Source organism: Peromyscus maniculatus, chromosome 5 (assembly GCF_049852395.1).
Source record: "Peromyscus maniculatus bairdii isolate BWxNUB_F1_BW_parent chromosome 5, HU_Pman_BW_mat_3.1, whole genome shotgun sequence".
Lineage (NCBI taxonomy): Eukaryota > Metazoa > Chordata > Mammalia > Rodentia > Cricetidae > Peromyscus > Peromyscus maniculatus.
The window spans coordinates 19,235,460-19,257,150 of NC_134856.1; the positions used below are offsets into that span (position 1 = coordinate 19,235,460).

The window sequence follows — 21,691 nt, forward strand, 5'->3', positions numbered from 1 at the left end:
TTTGAATCCCCATGATGCCTAGCCTAGATAGATTTGTTGAAGAAAATTCATAGTGTAAGAACTGCATATTTTACCAAATGTGGCACCTTGTACAAGTGAAGTCCTATATCTCATGAAGGCTTCAAGGGCAATGAAATGGGTGAAACTGAGGCTTGTTCTCTGATGAGACTCCCCAAATTTTCCTTTCACTGCTCCATCCCTGAGTCCTTTACCATGGAAGATATTTGTCAGCCTCTACCCAGCAGAACTTCACTTGCCGAATTACTGTGACCTGGGACAGTTACCAATCTGTGAGGCAATTGCAGGTCAACATTCTTGGTGGCACTAATCATCTGTAAAAGCATTCGTGAGATGACCTCCAGACAGTGGCATACCCTGGGGTGGGACCAGAAAGTTCTCTTGATTGGAAAAACAGATGCTGAAGCCACCTGGATGCTGGTACCAAGACCGTTTCTATCTTTGCACCCCCACCCCCCATATGGCTACTAGCATCTCTCCCTAGGACCCACATACCCCAACCACCCTGATGCTGCCCTATGTGAAGATTGTGGTAGTTTAAATGTATTTGGCCCCCATAAGATCATAGGGAGTGGCACTATCAGGAGGTGTGTCCTTGTTGGAGGAAGTGTGGTCTTCCTGGAGGAGGCCGCATGACACAATCTTTAGTCCAGACCTTGAGGCTGGAGGGCACACTTTTAATCTGGGCCACATCTTCTGATGGAAGTGTGTCATGGGTGGGGGGAGGTTGGAGGTCTTTTTCTCAAGCTTCCTTCAGTGTGACAGTCAGTCAACTATCTGGTGCCTCCGAGTCAAGATATAGCACTCAGCTCCAGCACCACATCTGTCTGCATGCCATGCTCCCTCCCCATCCTGATGATAATGGACTGAACCTCTAAAACTGTTAGCAAGCACCCTCAATTAAATGTTTTCATTTATAAGAGTTGTCATGGTCATGGTGTCTCTTCACAGCAATAAAAACCCAAACTAAGACAAGAATTTTCCAGGAATCAATGGCAGATAGGAAGATCTGGAGGCAAAAGGCACTCAAAGTAAACCGTAGAGAGATTCACTCATGTCATTAAGGACAAACTAGAATGCAGTGGCATGGCTAACAACTAGGAATATGGATTTTGAAGTTCATATCCCATGTTGGAAACAGACCTCTTTAGTTAAAGCATATTAAACAAGTTATCTACCCTCTCTGAGCCCCAGTGAACTCATTTATACATCAAAGAAAGCAATACTGCTATGACAAAGTGTGTGTGTGTGTGGGGAATCCCCAGAGGTCAGATAAGAGCAGACATGGCTGGAAGTCTTGAAAAGGAAGCAGAATCATACAAAGGCTTAACCCCTGGCACTTAATTGCACTAAAAATGTTAACTATCATTTTATCAACTTCATCATCATTACTAATAATCTGGCATAATAAAATTTCTAAACTAACAGCTTCAAGGACAGACTCTGACCACCACTGAAGCAGGATAGAAAGGGAGAATCATGGCTGCATGGGAAGGAAGGGCCCTTCACCCCAGAGTCTGACTGGAGCCTCCTGCCAGCAAGCACAATTAAGATTTGTATAAAGTTTGCCAGCATAGAAATAATACTCCTTTCATATATAGCTAAAACAGTAATGAAAACTCTTCAGGCCTGTGAGTGCATGACTTCGGGCAGGGATTTGTTCCCTTTCCAGAATGCTTTCTGGGAATCTCAAACAAGAATCAACTTTGAAGTCAAGATTTCCTACCCTCCTGTGTCCCTGTAATCTCAGCAACTCTAATCCTTCCAGGTGCCTCTTAGGAGCCACCTGGACCAAAAAAGACCTTTGAAGGCAGTAATTCCAGAGACTTCTAAAATGACATGCATGGTGTATTCCCTACTTTTCTATTGCTGTGATACAATACCATGACTACAAGCAGATCAGGGAAGGGTTTGGGCTTGTGGTACCAGAGAGCTCGATGTTCATGGGGGCCGGAAGATCACATCTCATCTGCAAACAGGAAGCAGAGTGAGTCAACTGGAAGTGGGGCAAGGTTATAAACTCTCAAAGCCCACCCCCAATGACGTACTTCCTCCAGCAAGGCTCCCCATCCTAAAAGTTCCATAACTTCCCCAAACAACACCACCAACTGGGGAGTGTTCAAATATATTAGCCTCTGGGGACATTTCTCATTCCATCTACAATATATTACTACTGTAAAGACAGTGGAGGAAGATTTGAGAATCTCATACCCTTGATCAAGGGTGTCTCTTTCTCTTGATCCTTATGCTTAAAGTGTATATTAAAATGTCTTTATTAAACCCAACTCCACTTCATTCTGTCTAGTCTTGAAATTATTTTCTGGATTGAAATCAGGAATCCTCCTTTGGCCTTCATTCAGGTACCTAACAGTCTAGGGGAACTAACTCCTCAAACATCTATCTACAGGAACCACAGTGGGTACCCTCGAAGTGCTAGATTCAGGCCTTTGTAAAAGACTTACAGCAAGTTGGGTGAGGGATGGGGAGGGGATGGCTGGGCAGTCCAGTGTGCCCACACAGGTGTGCTGGCACCTCCTCTGGCCTCAGTCATGTAGAGCCTCCAGGCAGAGGTGCTCTTTTAAGAGAGAACAAAGAAACGGGAAGCAGAGCTCTCTGGTGACATGGTGGCCTCCCACAAGCACATCCTCAGAACTGCTGCTTTGGGGTCCTGGCCTCACTTCCCCAGTCCTGTCGTCACTGTCACCATGGTGGGGGCACAGTGAAGCCACCGAACTAAGTCACTCCATGGGTAGAAAGAAAGCTGTGTTGGAGGAAATCGAAAGCTGCCATGACTCTCTCTCTGGGGACAAAGGGAAAGCAAAAGGCAGGGAAGGCTTTGCTATTGTTACAGGTATGTGTTCGTAGGGAACTAGATGCCCCATTTTCCAGATAGGCAGTTGGCTGTTGGGAGAGATAAGGAAAGGAGTGGCTGTTAGATTATTAAAGAGCAGCTGTCGGGGATGGAAGGGGAAAAGAGAGATTTGCTCTGACTGTGGGTGGGACCATGCTTATTCACTGTGAGGGGCATCTTTTTCATCCAAGGACGTGGATGGCCAAAATGCCTTCAGAAGAACATGGAATGAGGCCCCTTATAGAGGCAGGAATGACTTCCGAACTCTGCAAGGGAAACTGGGAAGTGTAGTCTTTTAGCAGGAAACTACCATTCCTAACTCTGAGGGGATATAAAAATGCAGGGCAGGGGCCTCATAGCTGTTTTGTGCTGAGGAGGTCTATGTCAGAGAGAGTAGTTCTGTGCATTGAAGACGTGGTCCTCTTGTCCTGTAGCAGGGGGAGAGTCTAAGCTTGACTAGCGGCAATGGATCGTACAATTGCTGTTCTGCATTCCTGAAGAGACCTGAAAAATAATTATAGAAGACTCTAAGCAGAGGGTTTGGTTATAATGTAAAACTGAGAGATTTTTCTGGGAAGGTTGTGGGAGGGGGAAGCACAGAGGCAGAAAAGACGGAGTGGGTCGGTGACAGAAAGTGAGTATAGATTTGATTCAAGGTGAAAACGCCTGGTCCCATTGCCAGGACTGCTGCACCAGATAAGCCAGCGAATGTGGTGGGGAGGACAGGGCATCAAAGGAAGGGAACAGGAGGAAACAGAGGACTGGTGGAAAGGATTGTATCTGGCCTGGGGTGAAAGGGATGACCCCTTTAGCCAGTTTCTACATGGCAGCTAAAATATGCAATGTGTTGCAGATGTATCAGGAGCAAATGGAACTATTGAGGGTAAGCGCTATTGGGAGAGTTGATGTGGAACATTTGTCTGGGTACAGGGTGAAGTTCAGAAAAGGAAACATTTGAATTCAGGGTAACAACACAGGTGTGAGGGTAATAAGGAGGAAAGAGTGACCCAGGGGAGGAGCCGGAGCAGGAGGGAACCAGAAGGAAGTTTTGTCTAGTGCCTGTGTCTTTAGACCCCATTGCTAACCAGTTAGGATTTGTTGGTGTGGAAGCAGGATTGTTCCAGAGCGCACAAATCCCATCCTTAGCAGGAGTCAGATCCTGGCCTTTTTAACCTTGGAGTACTGCAGCACTCATGGAGTCCAGCTGGTCCTGGAGGACGTTAAGCTGATCTGAGCCAGTGAGACAGAGAGTAATTGAGGCAAAGGAGGCTTCAGTCCAGCTGTTTCAGGTCTGAGTCCCCAAACCATGTCTAGAACGGCAAGAAGAGAGATGAATTGGATAGTCCAGAGCCCAATAGTCCTCTTTAAGAAGTCATCTAAACTGCTCTTAGGGACTCGAAGGGGGGCATCAATTTCTTGGCAACTGCTTCAAGGCTGACAGAAGGGAGGGGAGCAGCAATTAGAGAGCCCCAGAAGAGGGTCCATCCAAGGGGTCATGAGAGAATTTGGCAGTTGGCAAAGATCCAGAACGTAAGTCAGGAGGTAATAACTGTACAACTTTGTGGGGAACATTAAGAGACAAGGTGACATGGGGAAAACATTGACATAAAGATTAACATGAATTAAAGCAACTGTACAAGTGGCTGGACCATGTGCCAGAGTTCTGTGGAAAGATACGGTGACTAATGAGCTGTTTGTTACATCAGTCTCCTACATGAGGAACAAGCTCCTGGAAGTTTAGTAACAGAAGTCAAAGTCAGCACCCAATGAATGACTCTGAACAGAAAGCAGCTAAGTGGTGGTCCTTGTTTTATTGTTGGTTGTTTTTACTCTTCTGGGGGCCTGCCATCCAGTTCCCAAATAAATCACATACGGAGGCTTATTCTTACTTATAAATGCCCAGCCTTAGTGTGGCTTTGTTTCTAGCCAGCTTTTCTTAACTTTAAATTATCGTGTCAACCTTTTGCCTCTGGGCCTTTTTCTATTTCTGTAAATCTTCCTTTCTTACTCCATTGCTGGTTGTGTAGCTGGGTGGCTGGCCCCTTGGGTCCTCTTCCTTCTCTTGCTCCTTCTTCCTTTTCTCCCAGATTCTCCTTCTAATTATCCTCTGTGCCTGCCAGCCCCACCTATCCTTTCTCCTGCCTTGCTATTGGCCATTCAGTTCTTTATTAAACCATCAGGTGTTTTAGACAGGCACAGTAACACAGCTTCACAGAGTTAAAGAAATGCAATATAAACAAAAGTAACACACCTTAAAATAATATTCTACTACATTGCTTCCAAATATGATGAACTTTGTATATTTGTTTCAAATATTAACAATACCAGCTACTACTTAATGTACAAAAACAGAGTATCTCAAGTGTGGTGGTTTGAATAAAAATGGCCTCCATAAGTGCATAGGAAGTGATACTATTAGGTGTGGACCTGTTGGAGTAGGAGTGACTTTGTTGGAGGAAGTGTGTCACCGTCACTTGGGGGTGAGCTTTGAGGCCTCAGGAGCTCAAGCCAGGCCCAGTGGCTCACCATCTCTTCCTGTTGCCTTCAGATCCATATGTAGAACTCTCAGCTACCTCTCCAGCACCATGTCTGCCTGCATGCCACCATGCTTCCCACCATGAAAATAATGGACTGAACTCTGAACTATAAGTCACCCCAATTCAATGTTTCCTTTATAAGAGCTGCTGTGCTCATAGCGTCTCTTCACAGCAGCAAAACCCTAACTCAGACATCAAGTAAAAGAAAACTTGGGAGCCCGGTGGCTGTAGCTCACACCTTTAATCCCAGCACTTGGGAGGCAGAGGCAGGCGGATATCTGTGAGTTTGAGGGCAGCCTGGTCTATAGAGTGAGATCCAGGACAGGCACCAAAACTGCACAGAGAAACCCTGTCTTGAAAAAAAAGAAAGAAGGAAAAGAAAAAAAGAAAGAAAATTTGGGTTAGAAACAATTCGATAAGGTAAATTTTAAAAATTGAGACTATTACCTTAAGTGACCATATCCAGTATTTGAAAACATAACAATACATATTTTGTTAACATCAAATTGTTATACCTACATTCCAAGATTATATAGTGAATATATTTTATATTGTCAAACTGTGTAAAGAGACATTTTAATTCTAAGTTGTATTCCCCAAAAAGAAATCATTTCCAATTTCTAATTTAAAATAGTATAATCCTAGAGACAGTGTCTGCCTGCCTTGTCAAGAGTAAATGATTCGCTTTACAGAGATTTCTAAAATTAACCCTATTAACAAAGCCTTTTAAAACTTCTCTACAACATTTTTATTCCACACACTCAACCAACAGATGAAAGCAGTCAGTCATGCCAAGTCTGTAACAAATAATTTACATGTAACATGGACTGAATTAACAAAGACAGCTAAAGCCAATGCTTTACTCCTTCTGCAGAAGGACAAATCTCTAGGTCACCACACACTGATAGCAGTAAGCACATTTCTTAACATTTAAAAGTCTATTTAGAAATATTTTTAAAATCTATTTAAAAAGAGATTGGTTGTTTAGAGGTATGATTTATAAAGCAAGATAACCAAATTAAAGAGCTGTTGGCTTTTGGAATTGTTTAAGAAAATATTCCCAAGCCTCACTGGAGGCCTGGAGAACACTAAGGTCTCTTTTCACTCAGGCACTTGACTTCGCTGCCAAAGCCCTTAGGCTCCTTGTAGGCTTCAAGGTGAGAGCACAGGCTTGGCCTCGCAGCTCTCTGTTGGGTAGAGACTGGATTATATTCTCAAAGTACCACAGCTTAGCCCAACTTGGAGAGAAACTCCTTCATCTGAGTCATCTCCTCCTGAAGAGCCTGAGGACTTGGGACATCAGTTAATAGAATCATTGCTGACAATACAGACACAAAACCGACCATCAAAGACACCATTTGGATATTCTGAATAATCTTCCAAAGCTGTGAGATTGATGGCAGTATCTGGTGAGCATCCTCTCATAATCAGGGAATATGGGTGACTAGGGTATAGACCCCGAAATTAGTTTTTGCTAGGAGGAGGAATTGAATGCCGGGGTAAAGGGCATGACCTCTTGAACTATCAGGCAGGTCCCATGCCAGTCGGTGGTAGGCTTATGTACGAGGTTCCCCTGTTCACAGCATCCTCACATGTCAGTTCAGGAGAAACCGAAGGCAGTGTCTCCTGAACTGACGTGTGAGTAATTGATATTTGCCTCTCTGCTGTGTGAGATGTTTAGGATGTGGGTGCAGACTCTGAGATCCTCCTCTGGACAAAGGAATCCATCCCCCTCTCACGTGAGACAGGAGGGGTAATTCATCTTTAAATAAGGAAGAGGTTTTGCTTCATTTTGTGTTTTTTGTTTGGCCTACATGGATGGAGCTGGTCAGGCCTACACAGCCAGAGGCAGAAGCAGCAGACTTCTAGCATGTGTTATTTCCCATGCATCCTGGTCCTGTAAGGAGGCAAGCATACACCTTACTCTGATGGGATGATTTGTGCTCCATCCAAGGGAACTGCTTGAGCCTGGGGGTTTCCTGCATGCAAGTATATTATAAATTTAACCCACTTTACTCAAGCATTCAATCTTTCATAACCAATTTTTTATATACTGTATTTTGAATATTATCTTACATTAAAATAACTAAGTTTACTTTAAACTTATTTTAAATTATTTTTCAGGCTTAGCTTTGACAATATATACAGAAGACAATAAACTGGGAGATATAAATTGGTCTCTCTTGCTAAGCTTGTATCTATAAATAAATTATATTTGCACTTAGCATGACATACAACATAGTTCTGACCACATTAAATAATTTGATCATTTATAAGGTGATCATTAACTTTAATATCTCAATTATCTTTAACAGTTTACAACAAGTTGGTACCTTTTATAAGATTAAGATTTTACAGTTTTGTCTCTGTTAAGTTTGAACCTTTAAAAATGGAATTAAAGCCAGGTGGTGGTGGCGCACACCTTTAATCTCAGCACTCTAGAGGCAGAGGCAGGCAGATCTCTATGAGTTTGAGACCAGCCTGGTCTACAGAGTGAGTTCTAGGACAGCTAGGGCTACACACAGAGAAACACTGTCTCAAAAGAAAAAAAAATAGAATTGGAGATCCTTTAGCATCTAAATAAAACTTTAAACCATAAATATAGTCTGGTACCACTGTTAAATTAATTAAGAGCAACTATAGAGAAATGAAAGAGGAAAAGAAGGAAAAACTAGGGGATGTCTTTTTCACCCACACGTGAGGATGGCCAAAATGCCTACAGAAGATGGGTGCAGCCTCTCATAGGTGTGGAAATGACTTATGTAGACCGCAAGGTAAACTGGGAAGTGTAGTCTTTCAGCAGCAAACTATCAGTGGCTCTTCCTGACAGACAGAAGCCTGTTTCACAAGCTCCTGAGGAAAGCTGACTTTAGACTTTTATCACCAGCAGTCCTGTTTGTCTGGTCAGAGTCCAGCCTGGGCTGAGCCCAGACTGTCATTTTGGGGGTTGGACACCCCTTTGGAAATAACAACCAACTGTCATATTCTCCCTGTCTCTGTCTCTCTGTCTCTTTCTCTAACACACACACACACACACACACACACACACACACACACACACACACACACACACCTTTGTTATTCTTACAGAAAAAAATCACTCAATAACATTGAAAAAGACCCTGAAGCAGCAAACACAGATAAGGATCTGCTGTAGGGAGCATTGCTTTTGCAAAACAAAAATTCCTAAACTAGGGAAATAAGAGAGTACATGATACACATGTATGGAATTATCAAAGAATAAACTTTAAAATATGTTTTAAAGTCCTAATTGCTATCATTAGTTAAGGAGAATTCATCACCAGCCAAGCTCATTCTTGAGAAATGAGAAAAACATGTGTGACAAAGGTGTCTGCTAGCTTGGACACACATCTGGAACCCTAGCACTTAGAAGTCTGAGGTAAGAGGATAGCAAGTTTGGGGCTTACCAGGGCTACGTAGAAGGACAGAGCTACAGAGTGAGACCCTGTCTCAAATAATTACTGTCCTCCAACACTAAAAAAAGACCATTTGATGAGTTCCTTAACTACGTGTCCCTTGACTTGAATCAGGTCAAGAGCAGAATGAGTCCCCAGATGTCTGTCTTCTAGCTTTTTGTTCATCCCACACCTTCTGGCTTTGGAATGTACCTTCAATCTTTTAGGAGAATAGACTCTCTTATTCTAGTCTAAGATTACTTATTAGATGCTCTGATATGGGAAAGAATTTGGGGCTCATCCTGGGTTCTTGGCATGGAAACTCTAAAAATCTTTAAATTTCTTGAGTAACAAACACGCTTTTGTTTCGATGAGAAAGTTACCCTTGGGGACCCTTCAACAGCTTTAAGATGGAGGCTCTCTGCTTTCCGCTTGCAGTTTAAGATGTGATCTCTCAGCTACCGCAACAGCCGCCATGCCTGGTGCTGGCCGCCATGCTTCCTAACATGGACTCTCATTCCTCTAGAACTGTAACACAAATAAACTCTTCCATCTATAAGTTGCCTTAGTCATGGTGCTTTGTCACAGCAATAAAAAACCTAACTAAGACAATTCTCTATCCAAATCATTGCTCAGATCCCAAAAGTTCCAGTGGCTGAGCTCTGATTTCAGTTCCTCATCTACACCATCACCAGGCTCTTTGATGTGTGGGATGCAATGCTAATCTAGACAGTGTTATAAGAGAACCACAATACATCTAGTTGAGGTTGAAGTATGTGGTTCTTGCCTTTCTCTTTTAAGATATTGGCATGGATGCAGAAAAACCAAGGACCATGATTCTTGAAAGGCAGCAGAATAGGTTGGGAAGAAACTAGGTCACTGGAAGATTGTGGGGAGAATGTAAGTTCTTCAGATGACACCCCATGTTGCAGAAAGACAAGAGTAAGCTCTGGCCATGGGAATTCAAGGAATAGGACTAGAAACCCAGATATGGTATTTTCTGAATCCTCACTAATGCTCTTATAAATCTGTAGCAGGCTTTCTTATGGCCACCAACCAGCTCTCAAATCAAGACACGGAGACTTATTCTTAGTTATGAATGCTCAGCCTAGCTTAGGTTCATTTTTAGCTAGCTCTTTTAACTTAATTTATCCTGTTTCTTTCCATCTACATTTTGCCTTGTGGAATTTTACCTTTCTTTACTTCTGCTTATCTTACTTTCCTGCTGTCTCCATGGCTGGGTGGTGTCTGCCTGGCTTCTGGCCCCAAGCATGTCCCTCTCTTTCTCCCTCATTCTCTCCTCCTTCTTTTCAAACCTAGATTTCTCCTCCTATTCTCTCTGCCTGCCAGCCCTGCCTATCCCTCTCCTGCCTAGCTATTGGCCATTCAGCTTTTTATTTGCGCAATCAGGTACCTTAGACAGGCAAAGTGAAACAGCAACACATCTTTACATCTTTCACAAAGGCAGCAGAGACAAATGTAACACATCTTTGCCTAGTTAAGATAATATTCTACAACACAAACCTATCAAATAATCTAATATTATTTCTTTCTTTTAGTAATTGAGAAAATGAGATCCCCAAAGTATAATAGGATGAACCTTATAAAGACCAGAGATAGGACTCTGAGTCCACCCTAATTTGATTCTAACTTTCCCCTGTGCACTATTCCATAATGCCTGACTTGATAAGAGTGATTGTTCAAGCCCGGGGGCAGGGGAGGGGGTCACTCAGTGGAGAATGAAGAACATGCCTACAGGAGGTGGGGATGGCCTGGGAGAGCTTTGTGGAGAAATTGAAGATTGTGGCAAGGCCATAATGACACATAAATTCATGATACGGTAACAGGAAGAGACTGATACTCCAAACAGAGAAGAGACAGGGCTAAACCCAAATTTTGCTTTGATCAACCCTTAAATAAAGTTTGTTATAGTTCTGCACTGAAAAATCTACAACAGGCTCCCATGGTGAATGCTTGTTTCCCAACATGTTGGCACTGTTGTGGGAGGTGGTAGAAACTTGGAGATGGGTCCTAGCTGCAGAAAATAGGTCACTGGGCCTGTGCCTTTAGAGGCTGTAGCTGCCCTCCAGTTTCTTCCTCTGCTTACTGACCACCATACTATGAGTTGGTCCATCTGTCATGCTTTCCTGCCTCAATGGACTGAATTCCTGAAACTGAACTGAAACAAATCATTTCTTCCTTGCATTGTTCAGAATGTCAGGGATTGTTATTACAGTGGTAAGAAAAGAATAAACATAAACTCACTAGTCTAAAGGTAACAGGTAGCATGTTGTGACAAAGCCTAAAGCCAGCTTGACTTAGAAGGAATTCCCTTTTTAAACTGATGGCAAATCCCCTGCCAAAGTATGCATCCATGATTTATAGACATGTCATCCTAGGATATGGAAAGAGAATGAAGGGAGTGAGCTGGTCTCACTTCTGAGATGTTCCAAGGCAAATACAGACCAGTCTTTCCCTGAATTCAAAGAGAAAATGTGCTGGCATTAGGACAGTAAGAACTCCTTGGCTGCCAAGGAGGTGAAGGTCAGTGAAACAGCAGTGGAGGAGGCCACGGGCCAGCTGGTCTTCCTCAACTGTTAACCTTCTAATCTCTTCAAGTTCAACATCACTTTGTCCAGTTTCACAGCAATCTGCAGCAGAGCAAAGAACTTCAAATTGGTCTTTACTTCATTTTGATTTGTAGCTAGAGTTTTTCTGGTCCTGCCTGTCCCACAGTCAGGACAAATCTCTCTCACCCACCAGTCCCACAGCCACTCAGACCCAACCAAGTAAATACACAGAGACTTATGTTTCTTATAAACTGTATGGCCGTGGCAGGCTTCTACCTAGCTGTTCTTATATCTTAAATTGACCCATTTCTATTAATCTATAAGTTGCCTCATGGCTCGTGGCTTACCGGTATCTTAACATCTTCTCATGGCAGCTGGCAGCGTCTCTCTGCCTCAGCCTTCCACCTCCCAGCATTCTCCTCTCTGCTTGTCCCACCTATAATTCCTACCTGGCTACTGGCCAATCAGTGTTTTATTTATTAACCAATCAGAGCAACATATTTAACATACAGAACATCCCACAGCATAGATTAAAGGTAACTGCCTCCATTGTTTGATATGGTACTGCGACCTTGAGGTTTCTTAAAACTTGAATCTGGACATGCATTTTCTTATGGGCCAGTTATAAAGCAATGTACTGACTGGCCGCCCTTCCAGTTCTGACTCTCAACTTAATTTTTAAAATGTCAACCTTTTTTCCTGACATCTATCATGTACACATAAAAGGACATTGTAAGATTCCAATTCTTCTGGTGTCCACTTTAGTAAGTTGCATTTGTCCAGGAATTTGTCTATTTCATGCCAAAGCTATAGACGAGACTCGGTGGTAGAGCACTTGCCTGGTATAGGTGGCCCTGGGGTCACCCTTTCCTCTCTGTAACCCGGGAGAGATTGCCTCCTCTGTTCCTACCTGGCATTTTATACACAGCTATTTAGACATACTCTGTATTTTTCTCAATCAACCTCAATTGACATACCAAATAGTATTATCCTTTAAAATAATATTGTCTCATTAATTATTTTATAGTTATTGTGCCTTTTCTTCTATTTTTGAAGTTTGTACTGGCTAGGCAAGAAATTTACCACTGAGCTATGTCCCCAGCCAGTGGCTTCTTGAAATGCTTATGTATTCTCCTTCTGCTAATAAGCATTTGAAATTACCATTTTCCCTCTAGACATAGCTTTCACTATACTCCACAAGCAAATTTTGAATGTAAAATTTAAATTTTCAGTCAGTTCAAATTTTTCTATATTTGTTTAAGACATTATTCTAGTGTGCTATCTGTTGCTGTGATAAATCTCTGATAAAAATTAACTTGAGAAGGAAAAAGTTTATTTCGTTTTACACTTCCAGGTCACTGTCCACCATCAGAGGGAACCAAGGCAGGAACCTGAAGTCAGGAACTGTAGAAGGTCTTTCTTTGGACCACTAGGTCCAAAATAATGACACATAGACTTCTTATTAAGTATGAACGCTTGGCCTTCGTATATGCTTGATCCCAACTAGCTCTTAAAACTTAAATGAATCCATTTATATTAATTACATTCTGCCACATGGCTCGTTACCTCTCCTCAGTACCCAGTTCTGTATATTTGACTTCCTCCTCATCTAACTGCCTCCCACCTCAGATTCTTTCTGGAGTTCCTATCTCTTCCTGGAAGTCCTTCCTATCTTCTCCCACCTAGCTATTGGCCATTCGGTGTTGTGGAATGTTAGTTGAAGATGTGTTGCATTTGTTTATGCTGTGGCACATTTGTTTAATGATGCAAAGATGTGTTGCATTCTTTTATGTTGCATTTGTTTAACTCTGTGAAGCTGTGTTACTTTGCCTGCCTAAAAAAACCTGATTAGTCTAATAAAGAACTGAATGGCCAATAGCAAGGCAGGAGAGGGATGGACGGGGCTGCCAGGCAAAGAGAATAAACAGAAGGAGAAAAAGAAAAGAGGGAGGAGCAAGAACATCAGAAAAGAAGGATAGAGGACACCAGGGGCTACCCAGCTACATAGCAAATCATGGAGTAAGAAGTGAAGAAAAGATATACAGAGATAGAGAAAGATAAAAGCCCAGAGGCAAAAGGTAGATGAGATAATCTAAGAAAAGCTGGCTAGAAATAAGCCAAGCTAAGGCTGGGCATTCATAGAAAAAAGAGTAAGTCTCCTTGTGATTATCTGGGAGCTGGGTGGCGGGCTCCCCAAAGAGTTAAAAAAAAAAAAAAAAGACCACTACAATTCAGCTCTTAATTAAACCAATCATATGGTGCCTTAGGCAGGCAAGGAAGGACAAAGACACGTCTTCACACAGTGTGATCAAATACCCCTCAACAAAGAACTGAAGCAGAGACCATGGAGAAATGTTGTTTACTACTTGGTCCCCATGGCTTACTCAGCTTTCTTTCTTTGTTTTATTTTTTTTTTAAACAAATCCTTTAATTTTATCCTATTTTCCCTAATAACACTTAATAAATTTGGGTAAAAGCCTTAAATTAAAACTGCATGTGCCTGTAGTGACTTTTAAAGAAGATTTATTTTATTTTAATGGGTTTAGTTGAAATATAATTATATTACATTTTCCCTGTCTTTCTTCCCTCCAGTCCCTCCCAGCTACGCTTACTCAAACCCCTCCCACAGCTACAATATCAAATCCTTCTACTGTCTTTTTCTTTGATTACAATTGTTGCACATATGTGTGTTCATATGTGTGTTCACAAATACATATAAATACAACCTGCTGGGTCCATTTTTTTAAAAAACTTTATTTATTTTATTTTACAATACCATTCAGTTCTACATATCAGCCACGGGTTCCCCTATTCTCCCCCCTCCTACCCCCTCCCCTAACCCCCAGCCTACTCCCTGGGTCCATTTTTGTTGTTTATTTATAAATGGTTTCAAGGAGGACCACTCTGCATCTAACAACCAATAAATGGACTCATCCCCAGTAGAAGCTAATTCTCCTTTTCCCAGCAGTCATTAGTTAACTAGAGTTCTTTGTCAAAGGGCCCCCATGACAGTTTCCCCTTGCACATTAACATGTTCACTGATAGTGCCACTGCTCTGGTCTTGGTTCTGTAGCTATTTCTACAGACGTTCATAGCAGACTTCCTGGCATTCTGGCTCTTATCATCTTTTTGTCCCCTTTTCATGATCTTCCCTTGGCAGCGTTCTCTGAGCCATAGATGCAGGAGCCGTGATGTCGATGTATCCACTGGGGCTGGGCTGCCCACGACCTGTTGGTCTCTGCATTGTGTCCAGTTGTGGTTTTCTGTGATGGACACCATTTGCTGTAAAGAGAAGCTTCTCTGGGGAGGAGGGTTAGCTCGTTCAGGAAAGGTGGCTCTCACAAGAGCTCAACCCACTTTTTTTCTACAGTGCAGATCCATCTACACAGATCCAGTACCATCACAGTGGACTGAGCCCTTCTCCATCAATGAGCAACTAAGAAAATGTCCCGCTTATCAGTCAGATGGAGGTAGTTCATTGAGATTCTGTCTTACCATGTATGTCAGGTTGACAACTGAACAGACATCTTAGTTTATGTGTAACATTGAAATATATCTCTTAATTTTTAGATATGTAAGGGGATACATGTTCTATCTTTATAATACACAGATAATAATTCACTCCACTTCAATAATTATCAAGTCATGGAAGGCAAATATCAGGACAGGAACTTCACCATTTTAAGTCTTCACTGCAGCCCGTATAAAGCAATCAGGGATTTTTATGATATAACTATGAACCATCAAAAGGTGTTAGAGCTACACATGTGATGTAATTTAAGAAAACCTTGCAGAAGTATCAGGCTGCTGTTTTCTTTCCTCTCTGGGCTGACCTCACCCTGGACCTGGTGCTGAGGAAGGAACAGACACGGGGTATGAAAATAAAGAATGCTTCTGAACGGTGGGTGGATGCTTAGACGGGAGGGAATAACTAAAGCTGACCAGAAATCATTCTGTCCTCAAGTGCCAGAGGATGGCCCAGTATGAATCACACACTAATCTCTTAAGTTCCCTTCTAAGGCTTTTGCAGTATCATTCAGATATATTCTGGATATCTGCCATCCTAGATCAGCCAAGGACTCAAGTGATGGTCTATCCTTGAACTCAGTTCTCAGAATCATTGTTTGTAAATGGATATTTCCTGTCCTGTCCACCTGTTCCCAAATACCTGGCAGCTGCTTCCCAAATTACCAAATTACCCAAATCACAGAGGCTTACATTAATTACAAATGCTCGGCCAATAGCACAGGCGTGGCTTTGTTTTCCTGTGTTGTTTATTACTATTTGGTCTGCCTGGCTGACCCTGTGATAAGGCTCTACTCTTAGGACAGCCACTAACAGTGACATGGAGGACCTGTGTCTGCAGAGTCTGGGATGCCTCGCTGGCTGGTGTTGTCACCACTGCTATTGATTGCCCAGGTGGGACTGGGGAGAAAAGAACAGATGTGTGAAGCTCCCCCAACTCTCTCTTACAGGTGCTCCTCTTCCAGCTCCTCGGACCAGGAGGGAGGCCTGCCCGTGGAGCTCATTCCTTCTACATTCAGGGGCTCCTCCAGGACCCAGCTCCTCTGAGAACATGCCACACTGTCTGCTCCTGCTTCTAGCCAGACTCTTCCCTAGCCTGATATCATTGGCCTTCTGCTCCTCAGACGATCACTCCACATGCTATTCAGTTACATTCAGGAAACATAATGAAGTAGGATTCTCCATCTTTATTGAAATTGCAAGTGGTTTGAATATTTTTCTTTTTTCTTTTCTTCTCTTTTTTTCTTTTTCTTTTTCTTTTTTTTTTTTTTTTTTTTTTTTTTTTTTTTTTTTTTTTTTTTTGAGACAGATTCACCCTGAAGCCCAGGCAGGCCTCAAATCCATGTTCCTTTTGCTTCTTCCTTGCAAGTAGCTGGGATTTCAGACATGTACCACTGTTTTCTACTGTATATTTTAAAGTTTTATAGAAATTGAAGCAGATCCTATTACTCATTAATGTATTAATTGTATTGATGCAGATGTAATATATAAACCTATGTTAACTACCACATCCATTTCTCCACAGATGAATATTTACTTTGTTCCTGAGTTTTACCATCACAGGCTGTAACTCATGTCCCTCAGCCTGCTTCTGTATGTTTATGAGAGCTCCTCCAGGGCATGTACCTAGGATTGTCACCACTGAGTTAAAAAGAGGCATCCTCAGCTTTACAAAGCCAGTTTCTAAAGTAATTGTCAATTAACACTTATGCTAGAAATACTGCAACAGTCTCCACTCCTTTCCCACATCCCAACACACAGTGTTACTGCATGAATTGTTATAGAGATTCTACTCTGATGGGCGTAAGATGGTATCTCTATTTCAAGTTTCACTTTTCTTTCAAAATGTTTCTGGCTGCATAAAATACCCATCCATATGCTATTGTAGAAATACAGAAAAGACCATGAAGAATAGTGAATTAGATTGTTTTAAAAGTTCAGTACACCCCAACCAAAGTCAGGTATGACCTCAGAGGAGAAGGTAGTGGACCCACATGCAGTGTTCAAGAGGTGGCGGCCTTGCTGCAGCCGTTTAATGGAGTCACACTTTTTTCAGTTTTTAGGAACTTTTCCTTCGACTCCCCCCCCCCCTTTGCTCAGGTATCTGCAGAGCAGGGCAGAACCACTCAGTGGTGGCTCCAACCCACGTGGTGGCCTGCCCCGTGGGAGCTGCTGACCGGTCCTCAGTGGCTGGCTGGGCACTCCAGTCTTCAGTAGAGAACTGCTGGATGAAGACAGAGGGCACCGCCATACCCGCAGACCAGTCTGCCCCTCTGGCTGAGCAGCAGTGATCTCAGGAGCTGGCACAGTCCATTCGCCCTGGAATTCCTCCTTGGTCAGTCACAGCCTTCTCAGCGGCAGCCTGCTGCCCCTTCTCAGTCTCCTCTGGGTCTCTGTAAAGATCAGGCATAACCTCCCCTGGGTGCTCACGGGAGATAGTGCCACGCATGTGGAGTGCTTCCTGGGCCAGCATCCACCACATCAGACACACTGAGTGAGCTCCCTTGTTGTTGGAATGGCAATGTCCACATGGTACAGAGTAGAGTCTGTGGTACACAGAGCAATGGCAGGCAGTTGACATAAGATGCCTCTGGGAGGGGCTGGTGGTCAGCCCTAGGTCAGTGGTCAGTCACCGCTAGAAACCGTGGCTCCCTGAAGGCTGCTTGGATCTGGTTAGTGAGGGTCACAGGGGTGAAGCGACCAGCAATCGGAGTGGCTCCAGTGGAGGCCCCAAACTTCAGCACAGCTCGCTGCCCAGTGCTCCTGGAGGAGATGACGCTGACATCAGCAGGGTTCTCAACAGGGACAATAGCCCGAGCTGCAAGCCAGCTTCTCCCAGGTCTGCTTCAGATCCACGATGTAGATACCATCGTTTTCTTTTTGTAGATGCACTGCTTCATCTAAAAGTCAAGGTTTTGGTGTTGCCTAAGTGGGTTCCTGTGGCAAGGAATTTGAGGACATCATCTTCCTTCATCTGCAGGACATCAAGAGCTCTGGATATCGTGTTTCTCTTTAAGTTACAATAGAAATCAAGAACAATGACCTATGGACCCATCCCTGGACAGCTTCACACATTTCTTATATCTAGACATTAACTTTAAAATAAATTATAATCTTCTTGTTGATGTGGTCCATTTTATTTTATTCTCTCTCTCTCTCTCTCTCTCTCTCTCTGGTGTGTGTGTGTGTGTGTGTGTGTGTGTGTGTGTGTGTGTGTGTGTGTATATGTGTGTGTGTGTGTGTGTGCGCATTTTGCATGTGTGCACATGTGTGCTGGCAACAACATAAAGATCAGAGTTCGATATTGGGAATTACTCCCCATCACCCTTCTACCATGTTTTTTGAAGTAGAGTCTCTCACTGAACCTGGAACTTACTGGTTCTGGCTAGCGTGGCTGTCCACTGAGCCCCTGAGTTCCACCTGTCTCTACCTGACACTGAGGTCATGAGTTCATGATGCCATGCTTGGCTTTCTAGAAGAGATCTGGATATCAAACTTAGTTCCCCATCCTTGCAGGGCAAACATTTTACCACTGAGCCATCTCCCGACACCCATTCCTTTCCATTTTTACATTGTATGCTTATGTTATAACAAATAACAACAGACTATATTTTTAACAAAAATCTTGATTTAAAAAAACTAATTATGACACAAGAATTTCTTTGTCAAAACATTCTAAGTATCTTCAGGATTGCACACCCCATGTGTATAAATGTGCTGTGAGGCACATTACTGTTCACCCTCCTGTAGATTTTCCTCCTAAGATGGAAACATAATAGTTCAAGGGAGATCTTGGTCAACATGCTGGATTATTTCCTCAGGATAAGTTCCCAGAAGAGGAACCAATGAATGGAAAGATATAAACGTCACTAGGGGTTTGAAATGCTCAGCTTTATCACTCTGCAGAAAGAGAGTGTGTCACCACTGGTTGGGAATGTTGTTTTCAATAATCTTCTAATTTCTATGTCATGATAGGAATCCCATTTAAAAGTTCTTTAATCATCTAAAACAGTGTTTTGCTGTGGAGAGAATAAGAGGAAAAGGAGGTATATCTATATCTATTAGAATGAATAGATTTAGATAGATGATATAGAGATAGAAATAAATAGAGATATAGGAGGTTTATTGGAATGACTTATAGGCTGTGGTCCAGCTAATCCAAAACTGGCTGGCTGTAAATGGAGAGTCCACAAATCCCATAGTTGCTCAATTCCCAAGGCTGGATGTCTCAGCTGATTTTCAGTATATGTTGGAATCCTGATCTAATGCCAGTGTAGGGGTGGACTTGCTAGCAAGGCAAGAGCAAGCAGCAAAAAGCAAAAACTTCCTTTTTCCATGTCCTTATATAGGATTCCAGGAGAAGCTGTGGCCCAGATTAAAGGTGTGTCTTCCAACCTCAAGGTCCAGATAAAAGGCTTGTATCTTCCTAACTCAAAGATCTGATTGATTAGAAGTGGACCGTCCTACTTCAAATTAAGCAAAAAAAAAAAAAAAAAAAAAAAAAAAACCCTCACAGGTGTGCCCTCCACTTTGAGTTTTAGTTCTAGATGTAGTCAAATTGACAACCAAGAATAGCCACCACAGATGGGGAGAAAGTACCTCCAGCTAAGATAAGGAGCAGGCAAACAGAGTGAGTCAGATTCCAGGAAGGGCAAATAAAACGAGCCCATTTCTTCAGGCTGGAACACTTGGTTTTTCTACTGCTTGTCACTGCAGTGGCTGTGTCCCTTCTCCGATCCAGGACTGTTCTGTAATCCCCAACATATACAGACAGATAAGACAACAAATGCTGTTGGTGTCAGCACCTGGAGTTGGCCCACTGGCTCCATCCTGGTGAGAGGGAGAAAGCGGGGACAGTGCCAGTCTTTCTAAGAATAATTAACCCAGAACAACACAGAAGGCTATATTCACTCTACAAAGAGGCATCATTTTATATCACATACAACCCCAAACAGCTTTTTGCCTCCAGGAAACCCACTTCCATGTTCTCTTTGAGATCGCCCAGATCATAAAAAATTAAACACACGCAAAATGCAGCAATATAGAACAGTGCATAAGAACAGAAGCTGAAGTCGAGCATGGAATGTAAAACCACTTTGCAAAGACAAAAAAAAATAATTTGAGATCACAAATTAGGACCCCAGTTACACTGTCATGTCCAGTTTTTCTGTTTGTATGTTTCTAAGCTACTGAGACCATTAAGACAGACTATTTTACCACTTAGCTTTTTAGTAGAAACATTATATCTGTCATTCTCCACTCTCTGTAATGTTGTTTTGATACCTGCACAACATCTACAATTTTCTAATTGTCTTTACTAATCTGCAGATTCTCCAGCGTCAAGCCCTGTGCTCAGTGCTGTGCATGCAGAACCTTGTTTCATCCATGTGATGTTCTTATGAGTCAAACACAATTGTCACTCCTAGTTTTATAGTTAAGGCCACTGTACAACATCTGGCAAACTATCTCAGGGATGAGACAGTCATGATCTAAACAGTGGTCTGTTTAGATTGTCTTGATTGCTAACTGTGATTTTCATAGAAACTAAAAGGGTCCAAACAATCACTGTTTTAAAACTTAGGTACCTTGTTTTAGCTTAGGAGGTGCCCATTTCCATGGAAACAACAGTGATAGCAGCAGAGGGAAGCACTGGCTTTGGTAACCCTTGGAGACAATGGCTGTCTGAAAACAGGACTGGTGCTCCCTGAATCGCACCTGCCCAGCCTGGGGCAAAGAGCAGGTGGCTGGAGCTTGTTGGTTATTGGCTCTGGAAACAAGACAGATCTGCCAGCCTCACACCCGACTCCCAAGCTGAGCCTCACCAGTCAGCTTAAATAATTCAGGCAAAACTAGATTTTTTTAACCTAATTATTCAGAGAGACTACCTATTGCCTCTAACATTGTAAGAATAATTGATCAGTATTCTAGCTCACTCATATAGAAGTTTACTGTTATCGGGTAATTACTGTTGCTGAATGGCTGTTGGCTGCACAGAGCATGTATGTCAGGATCTTACAATTATGATCTCGCTATTTCATCATGTATTATATAATTGCCACATAAAACGTTGCACACAGATATTTTAATGTTTTACCATGCATATTTTAAGACAGAATAAAGAAGAATTGGAAAATGTACTGCAAGCCAAATCTGACCTGTCACTGTTTTGTAAATAAAGTTTTAGTAGCACCCAGGCATGCTTTGCAGCTTTCCTATTATGAAGGAATAGCTGAGCAATGTGCTATAAAGCTCAAACTATTTGTTGTCTGGCCCTTTAAAAGATAGTATACTGAGCCCTGATCTAAAGAGTCCACCATAGTCATCTTTCCCCTGCAGCATCTATCAACTCATGAAAGACATTAGCAAGTGAATGTCCATGTCCTTGCAAATTATTGATATATGTGACATAACCAGTATAAAAGTGTTATAATACAGAGGCAATAATTAAGCCAAGAACTAGTTTCAGAAACCACATTGGATTTCTGTCTTCCTTCCTCTCTGGCTTAAGACCATTCTGGATTTGGTACTAGGCACACTGAGAGCAGACTACAGAGTGGGAAAGCTGTGTGGCAACATAGATGTGAAAGGTTAACTGAACCTTGACAAGAAATCTCCCAAACCTGCTCTGTCCTCACGTCCCAGAGGCCTGCCCAGCACAAATCACACACTCAAGATTTCCTCAGGAGAAGTGGAGCTCAAGAGGCTGAGACAGGAGGATTATGAGTCTGAGGTCAGCCTGGGTTACAAAGTGAGATCCCAATCCAAAACACTGCT

At 42.6% G+C, this 21,691-nt stretch overlaps 1 protein-coding gene and 1 pseudogene across 1 annotated transcript in view; one reads left to right on the plus strand and one right to left on the minus strand.

The window, feature by feature from the left end:
• Abcc12 (ATP binding cassette subfamily C member 12) overlaps nucleotides 1–21,691 on the plus strand; it is a 993,341-nt gene that overhangs the window by 377,453 nt on the left and 594,197 nt on the right. The gene's annotated exons all lie outside the window — the stretch shown is intronic.
• The window catches only part of LOC102917901 (small ribosomal subunit protein uS2 pseudogene), a 56,289-nt pseudogene continuing 51,574 nt past the window's right edge, over nucleotides 16,977–21,691 (minus strand).